This window comes from Sinocyclocheilus anshuiensis, unplaced genomic scaffold (genome assembly GCF_001515605.1).
Source record: "Sinocyclocheilus anshuiensis isolate Anshui unplaced genomic scaffold, SAMN03320099.WGS_v1.1 scaffold735, whole genome shotgun sequence".
NCBI lineage: Eukaryota > Metazoa > Chordata > Actinopteri > Cypriniformes > Cyprinidae > Sinocyclocheilus > Sinocyclocheilus anshuiensis.
The window spans coordinates 1,562,921-1,570,272 of record NW_015548245.1 but is presented as its reverse complement, the minus strand read 5'-3'; the positions used below and the strand labels follow the sequence as shown (position 1 = coordinate 1,570,272).

The 7,352-nt window shown below is 36.3% G+C and overlaps 1 protein-coding gene across 1 annotated transcript in view; it reads right to left on the bottom strand.

The window, feature by feature from the left end:
- The window catches only part of ncanb (neurocan b), a 141,316-nt gene that overhangs the window by 128,882 nt on the left and 5,082 nt on the right, over positions 1-7,352 (bottom strand). The window contains exon 2 of the mRNA XM_016442689.1: positions 2,708-2,710. The gene's annotated coding sequence lies outside the window, so the exon portion shown is untranslated. The remainder of the gene's footprint in view (positions 1-2,707; positions 2,711-7,352) is intronic.

Here is a 7,352-nt window from a genome sequence, read left to right as displayed (position 1 = left end):
CAGAACTCAGGTGACTGTGATCGGGTAATTATCCTGGATGGTGACTGAAGTGACTGTGATGAATCCCTGACAGTTTCACTCTGATATTTAATTAAAATGAGTGAATTGACTGAGTGCTGTCTGTCACTGTATTTAATCAGTTCTGTGAATGACTGTATGGTATGCCACATGCACTGTAATATGTTTTATATTAAATATTAAATTTTCAAATGAAAATAGCAACATGATCGTTTTATAAAGTATGCGTTCATATGTGTTAAGGGCTAGATTTTCGCTGGAGGAAACAGCTGTTTTGTGATGAGGGGTGAACGCAGCAAACTTTACGGTAGATGGGAAACAGATTGCTCCCTCGTGACCATTTGTAAACTGTATTTATGACAAAGAACTGCACAGATACAGATATTATAACAATCTATCGATAAACACACACCTTGTGTCCTCTGTTTCTGTTTGAGTCCGCTCGCGCTGCGCCGCCGCGGTCTGCTTGAAGAGCGCGCTGAAAGACGGGGAGGAGACGAAGTCTGCCGCCGTTTTCATATGAAATTTAAAGTGGACTGACTCTGAGGCGATCACGAATTTGTGTACAGTTTATGGAGCTAATCGCTATAGACCCGCTAAAACTGGCCTAGCGACGCCCATGCTTTGTACGTCCATTTCGGAGAACCAGGACAGATATTTCAATCGATCGCTCAGGCATTTAAGTGGCACTGAAATCTGCGTTCTGATTCGGTTCTTGTACATACCGGTTACATAGGTACCGGTGCCATATTGGCACAAATTACTCTTTTGAGCAAGTTATATAGTGAATCAAAAACAAACACTGCAACCGGTGTAATCAGAAATTTTACGCGTTACCGGTCTGAAACTCTGCCATGTATAATTAATAACATCAGCAGAGAGAAAATGTATTTTGTACATGAAAGCCAAACAGTCGTCAAACTGTAACTGAATGAATAAAACACAAGTATTTTCAGAAAGTGGTAATCTGAAGTTGGCTTGGGCATCTTGGCTGTCTAAAACTTTAAAAACTTGACTCGGACCACTGTCAGCAGTTCAGTTTCATGTCAACGTTATTATCTCATAACTGGTTTTTATTTATTTATTGGCCAGGCAACTGGACTGTTTGCTGGATATGCTGTGTATAATTAATGAAGGGAGAATAGCTCTACTCCCAACACAGTGATACATAATCCTGCTTGAAGGAGGGAAGACAGGGCTACTCCCCGCAGGCTAATTAAACGCGAACAGTGGCGATGACTGCAAAAAATTGAGGGAGGAAATGTAAGGAACATGAAGGGAGAGTCCAGTCAAACTATTTTGCAAGTACAAGTTTGACAAAAGCCTCATAAAATGGCTTGTTATGGTTGAAGTTAGCATATAGCTTAGCACTGAGACTTCCTTTGAAGAGGCCATGCAATTCACTGCAATAGCAACGGTAAGTAGAATAACACTGTGGTACTGGAGTAGGAAAGCAGAGATGAGTATAACATCACTAAACACACACAGGCCCTCGGGAACATCATTCAGCTCTGACCTTTACTATCGCCACACTACTAAAGGAAAGCAAACACATCATTCAACCGGACTCTACCTCTAAGGACCAAGTGGAAAGATTACACAAAAATCTTGTACTGTGTTAAAATCCCCATTCGCATACTAAAATTTTCTCTCTGCTAATGTTGTAAACCATACAGGGCAGCGTTTCAAACTGGTAAATCATCTTTTTGAATGGTTCATTATAAGAATTATCTTATGAGAGTCACTGGTTTCTAATTTGTTTTGTGAATCAGACTACAATGCTCACGCTGTATGGTTTTGATTCACTTCAAAGAACTGACTCATAAGAGTCATTTGTTTGTAAATCTGACTTTACTGGTTGCATTGTATATTTTGATAGATTTTTTTAACTACACAGGTTGCGCTGTACGTTTTCGATTTACTTAAAAGAAGCAGTTCAAAAGAGTCACTTGTAAATCTGACTACACTGGTCGAGCCGTATGTTTTTGATTCTCTAAAAAGAAGTGGCTCAAAAGAGTCTTTTGTTTGAAAATCTGATTTTACTGGTTGCATTGTATATTTTTGACTCACTAAAAATAAGTGCCTTAAAAGAGTAATTTGTTTGAGAATCAGACTACACTGGTCATGCAGTATGTTTTTGATTCACTAAAAGAACCGGCTCATAAGAGTCATTTGCTTGTGAATCAGATTACACAGGTTGAACTGTATGTTTTTGATTCACTAAAACGAAGTGGCATAAAAGAGCCATATGTTTGTGAATGGGACTACACTGGACGAGCCATTTGTTTTTGATTTACTAAAAAGAACTCAAAAGAGTCATTCATTCAGCTCTGACCTTTACTATCAGCGCACTACTAAAGGAAAGACATAACTAATCCAGACTCTATCTTTGAAGACAAAACAGAAAGATTATTCATAAAATTGCATGCTTTTTGTTAAAATCCCCATTCACACTGATTGTCACTGACGGCATAGGTAATTAATTACGAAGTCATTCCAGTGGTCCATCTACAAGTCCAGGCATTTATGAATGTGCAGCACCTACTATATGAAGAGATGTCTTTGATTGCGAGACGGGAAGAGGACAGTATCTTTGTGCGGCAATGATGAATGCCAGTGTAATCAAGCGGCGTGATTGCATTTCAGACACTAAACTCCCCTAAGCAACTCCCCAAAGCAACATTCTGACCTTCTCATCATGACCAGAAGGAGATGAATCTGTTTCTTCGCCACATTGAAGATGCTAAAATGAATTCTCACTCATCAACAAACAACAAAAGAGAGCGCAACATAGCTTAGATTGAATTACAAGCATCCTGCAGTGGTGCGGCATAATGTTGATCACCACAAAAACTAATTTTGAGGGAAAAAAATAAAAAATAAATCACAGCTCAAATAATGCACAGGTTTTAACAGAAGAATTAATGTAAGCATGTTTATAAAATGATAAGCTTTGCATTTCAGCTTTTACATCTTCTAGAAATTGGCCCCATCCATTTCCATTATATCCAACATGTCAACAAGCTTAACTTGTGTTAAATGCACAATATTCATCTAAAACCCCCAAAGGAGTTGAAGTACTTGGTGTTAAACACTGATTGAGTAATGAGAAAACGGTTCTGGATTGGTATTGGTTCTGATATTATTCCATATTGATTGACAGGAAGGCATGGGCAGTGGATTTTCTTCATCAGGCCGCGGTTAACGCAGTATGAAACCGACTGACAAACAAACTGGATACACTAATTACCTTCATCAGTGTCCTTTCTTTTACTTCACGGTAGGGAAAAACAGACGAACCGGTCTGACCCGTTTTGATCTCTTCCTGTCAGAACAATGAAGGTCACTGAAAATGAGGTGGAATTTAGATCTGGTACTGGTGTGGAGACTCACACTTTTAATCAAAGGGCAAAACCGCAGGAGGGTTGGTGGTGTTTTTGACGAAATGTAAGAAAATAAAAAGGTTCCTTTGTCAAATGTAAGGTACTTTTCTGTGATTCAAGTGCCATTTTATAAAACTGGTGGCTTTTCCTTTTATAAAATGATTTTGAAGCAGATTTTAGAGGATTTTAAACATTCTGTCAGAAACATCAATGTTTTTTGGCGATAATAAATTGCATTATATCTTCAGTGTCAGTGTTATTTTAGAATTATTTATATAGCATTAATTAATATTTATCTTAGCTTATTTTTATATTTTCAGTTTTAATTTTAGTTCACCTTTAATAATTTTGTTAGGTGCTTTTGTCAGTTTTTGTCATTTCAACTTATTTCAGCTAGTTGCCAAGGCAACTTTTCTAATTTTTGTTTACATTTTTTAAGTTAGATTTTTAAGGTAATGTTTATATATTATTTTTACATTTTATTTTTAGTTTTCATTTTAATATTTAGTTTTATGCTTTTGTAATTTTTATTCGTTTTTTCATATTTCTTTACATTTTAATATAGACATTTTTGTTTATTATATATTTCAACGTAAACTTTTTTTATTTCAGTTAGTATGCAAAGCAACATTTCAAATTTTTGTTTACATTTTTTCTAATATTTAAATTTTTTTATTTCACTTAACTAAAAAATGTATAGTTTTAGTTAACAATTACAACACTGTCTCAAGCTAAGTTCATCTATTTTATTATATGTTGAGTTATAGATGCCTTTTAAAAGGTCACTACAAGGTTCGTATCTAGAAGATAATTTAATGCTAATATTTCTACAGATATACATTTTTCAGTTAACCAGAAAATCATGGTAACAAAGTCGAGATTTTAAAATCGCCTGTGTTTTGTAACACATAACACAACACATAGTCTGTATGAAGGATGTTGCACAAGTCGCTCATTTGAAACAACATATACAATTAACCTCTTAACCAGCCCTGATCGATATCAGGCAAATAAAGCAAATAAAGTATTCCTCTTGCCATATAGTCAAGCACACTTGGCATAGGCGCAATAAGAAAAGTCAAAGAGTTCATAGTATCGGCTCTAGATAATTAAAACCTAGACAGAGATAAATTCCAGCGCCTGTTAATTACACAAAGGTGGGCAGAAATGGCACAGAGCCGACCAGCGGTGGATACCAGGACCTGTTCTTTCTGATATTTTGCATTTGTAGGGCACAAGTAAAAGACACTCAGAAGGGCATTGAAGAAACCATTCTGAATTCACTAATGAGAATAAAAGTTGGAGATAAAGGTAACACATTTTGGAGGTGCAGAAAATGAAAAGAAATGGGAAGAAATGCACCTTAAATGCTGCTTTGGATTATGATTATATGTGTGAGGACATTAAAGTGGGTACTTTGAAGTTGGGAACTAGAAGTGCATATGAAGTGTACTTCAAAGCATGCAGAAAGGCTCTCTAGTATCAATGTCAATGGTCAATGTGCCACATCTACCACCTCCAATATCGTGTTTGTATGTACAGTATAAGAGTAGCATATATACAATTTGGTTCTCAAAGACAATTAGACTGAAGGCCTGCTGATTTGATGCAGTCACTAATAACAGTGTAATACTTCTAAAGGAAATTGCAAATCCAAAGCACATCTTTCACTTCGTTGACAATATGGCATCTGTAGAAAAAACGGGAATAACATAAGCTTTTAAATTACATCCACGACTCATGTTATAGTTTCAGACTCTGATGTAAGGCGACACACAAATCTTATAAAAGCCGTAATTTGTGCCTTTGTGTTAAACCGCTCAAGTGTGGCATTGGAAATCGTATTACAGCCCACTAAATGCGAAGAAAACCCGCTGTGAGAACTTTTGACCCGAGATGCACTGGGCAAATTGAGACTTACACGTTCAGTCAGTGGTGTATATTTCAGTCTGGCGGGGTTTTCAAGGTGGACAGACTGATCCTGGAACAGCTGATCCCAGTAGTGATCCGATTTCAGGAGGACAAGAGATGTTTTGACAAACTCCCCAACTGTCACATCTCAATCATCTAGTACAGCTCAGCATAGCCTTATTATACAGACCTTAGGGTAGCGCTATATTTAAATTTATACAGGAATGAAAACAAGGCAGTGAGGAATAGAAATACAGTGTGTTTAATGGATTGTACTGTTGTTTAGAAACATAACGATTGTTTAGCTGATGAAACTAAAACTTTCAGTAGAGAAAACAGTTGAGTTGAGAAAATTATGTGATCTCAGACCTTTATATAGTGTGTGCCATTGTAAAAACTGTAAGTCTATATACATCACAGCCTCATTTTCATCTGTGTTAAATTTAATATGGCATCTAACCTGACTGAAGTCTATTGCTTAAAGGGATAGTTCACTTAAAAATGAAAATTCTGTCATCATTTACTCATAACAGTGTTGTTACTGTTAAGTTAACTACAACAACAACTTTTAAAAAATCATTTGCGGTAATTGAAATAAGTCGGCTACACCAAAGCTCCAAAAGTATCAAAAATGTATTTTAAAAACTTTTGCATAGCGTGTGACGTTTCGAGTAATTTCGGTAATTGAAATAAACCATAAATAAAATAAAATATTAGATGAAAAACTCAAAAAATCTAAACAAAAAGTTTAAGTAATTAGTTGCCAGTTGAGATCCTAACATTACTAAAACATAAATAAAAATAAATCTAAAAAAAAAAAAGAAAATTACAAAGGAATGTAACAAAATGCTTTTAACTAATCTAAAATTAAAATATATAAATTAAAGTGTTTTTGCATTGTAATTGCATGTGTGTGTGTGTGTGTGTGAGAGAGAGAGAAAGAGAGAGAGAGAGAGAGAGAGAGAGAGAGAGAGAGAGAAATTCTCCTTTTGTGTTCCTCAAAAGAAAGAAATGACATGATGCATCATTTTTGGGTGAACTGTCCCTTTAAGAGAAGGTGCACAAATGACTGTGAAAAACTACAGAAAAATGCACTGTATCTGCATGCACAGAAATCCAATAAATCTATGAACATCTATCCAATTACATTTACTGTCGGTGAAACAAATAAGTTCTCATATGCATCAACATGTTTCTCATCAAGCAGAGGGAATCAATAACGGGAAAAAAACAAACTGTTCCTCATACTACGTAATAGTATGAACCCAACGACACAATCTGAACCTCTATAAAAGTCATTTCCATGTTAATGAATGATATATTAAAATATCTGGCAAGGAGAAAACCTCATTGTCAGGACAAACTAATCTCCGACAGAACGATATGGCATGTGCAGATTACATTTATGAAGACTGACAATGGAAAAAGAAAGATAGGGTGCAACCAGGAATACGGGGATTGGAAAGAAATTAATTATATTTTGTTTCCCCGTGCGTTTCCCATGGTGAGAAGTTCTTCTAATGCACAGACAAAGAGAATCAGATGAGGATTAATAAACGCAAGTCGTGCAGAGCGATTCGGTTTCCTCACTTCAGATCTTCCTGATTTACAGTACAGTAGTGCAGTAAATATTTGCATGCTTAAAGTAACAGTTCACCCAAAAATGAACATTCATTATTCATGAAAGCATAGTTCCAGTGGACATTTGCGATCAGCATTACAAATTTGAATGGTTTGAGCTACAGTTCCTAACTTGTGGTTAGAAGCATAGTTTCTTGTCAGTATGATGTGGAATAGATTATACTTATGATGAAAATAAGCAAGCTAATATGGCTATAACTTTCATTCCAAACAGAGCCAGCGCCAAGGGGGGGCATTCGCGGGCCTTGCCCCCCCCCCAAACGAGTTACCTTGCCTCCCCTTCTCCTCCAAATGTGATCGATTTTGAAAGCGGAAAAAATAGCGCACACACGAAAGCGATTGCACACTTTCATGAGCTTCAGCGACTGCACGCGATTGCAGATTGCACGCTTCACATTC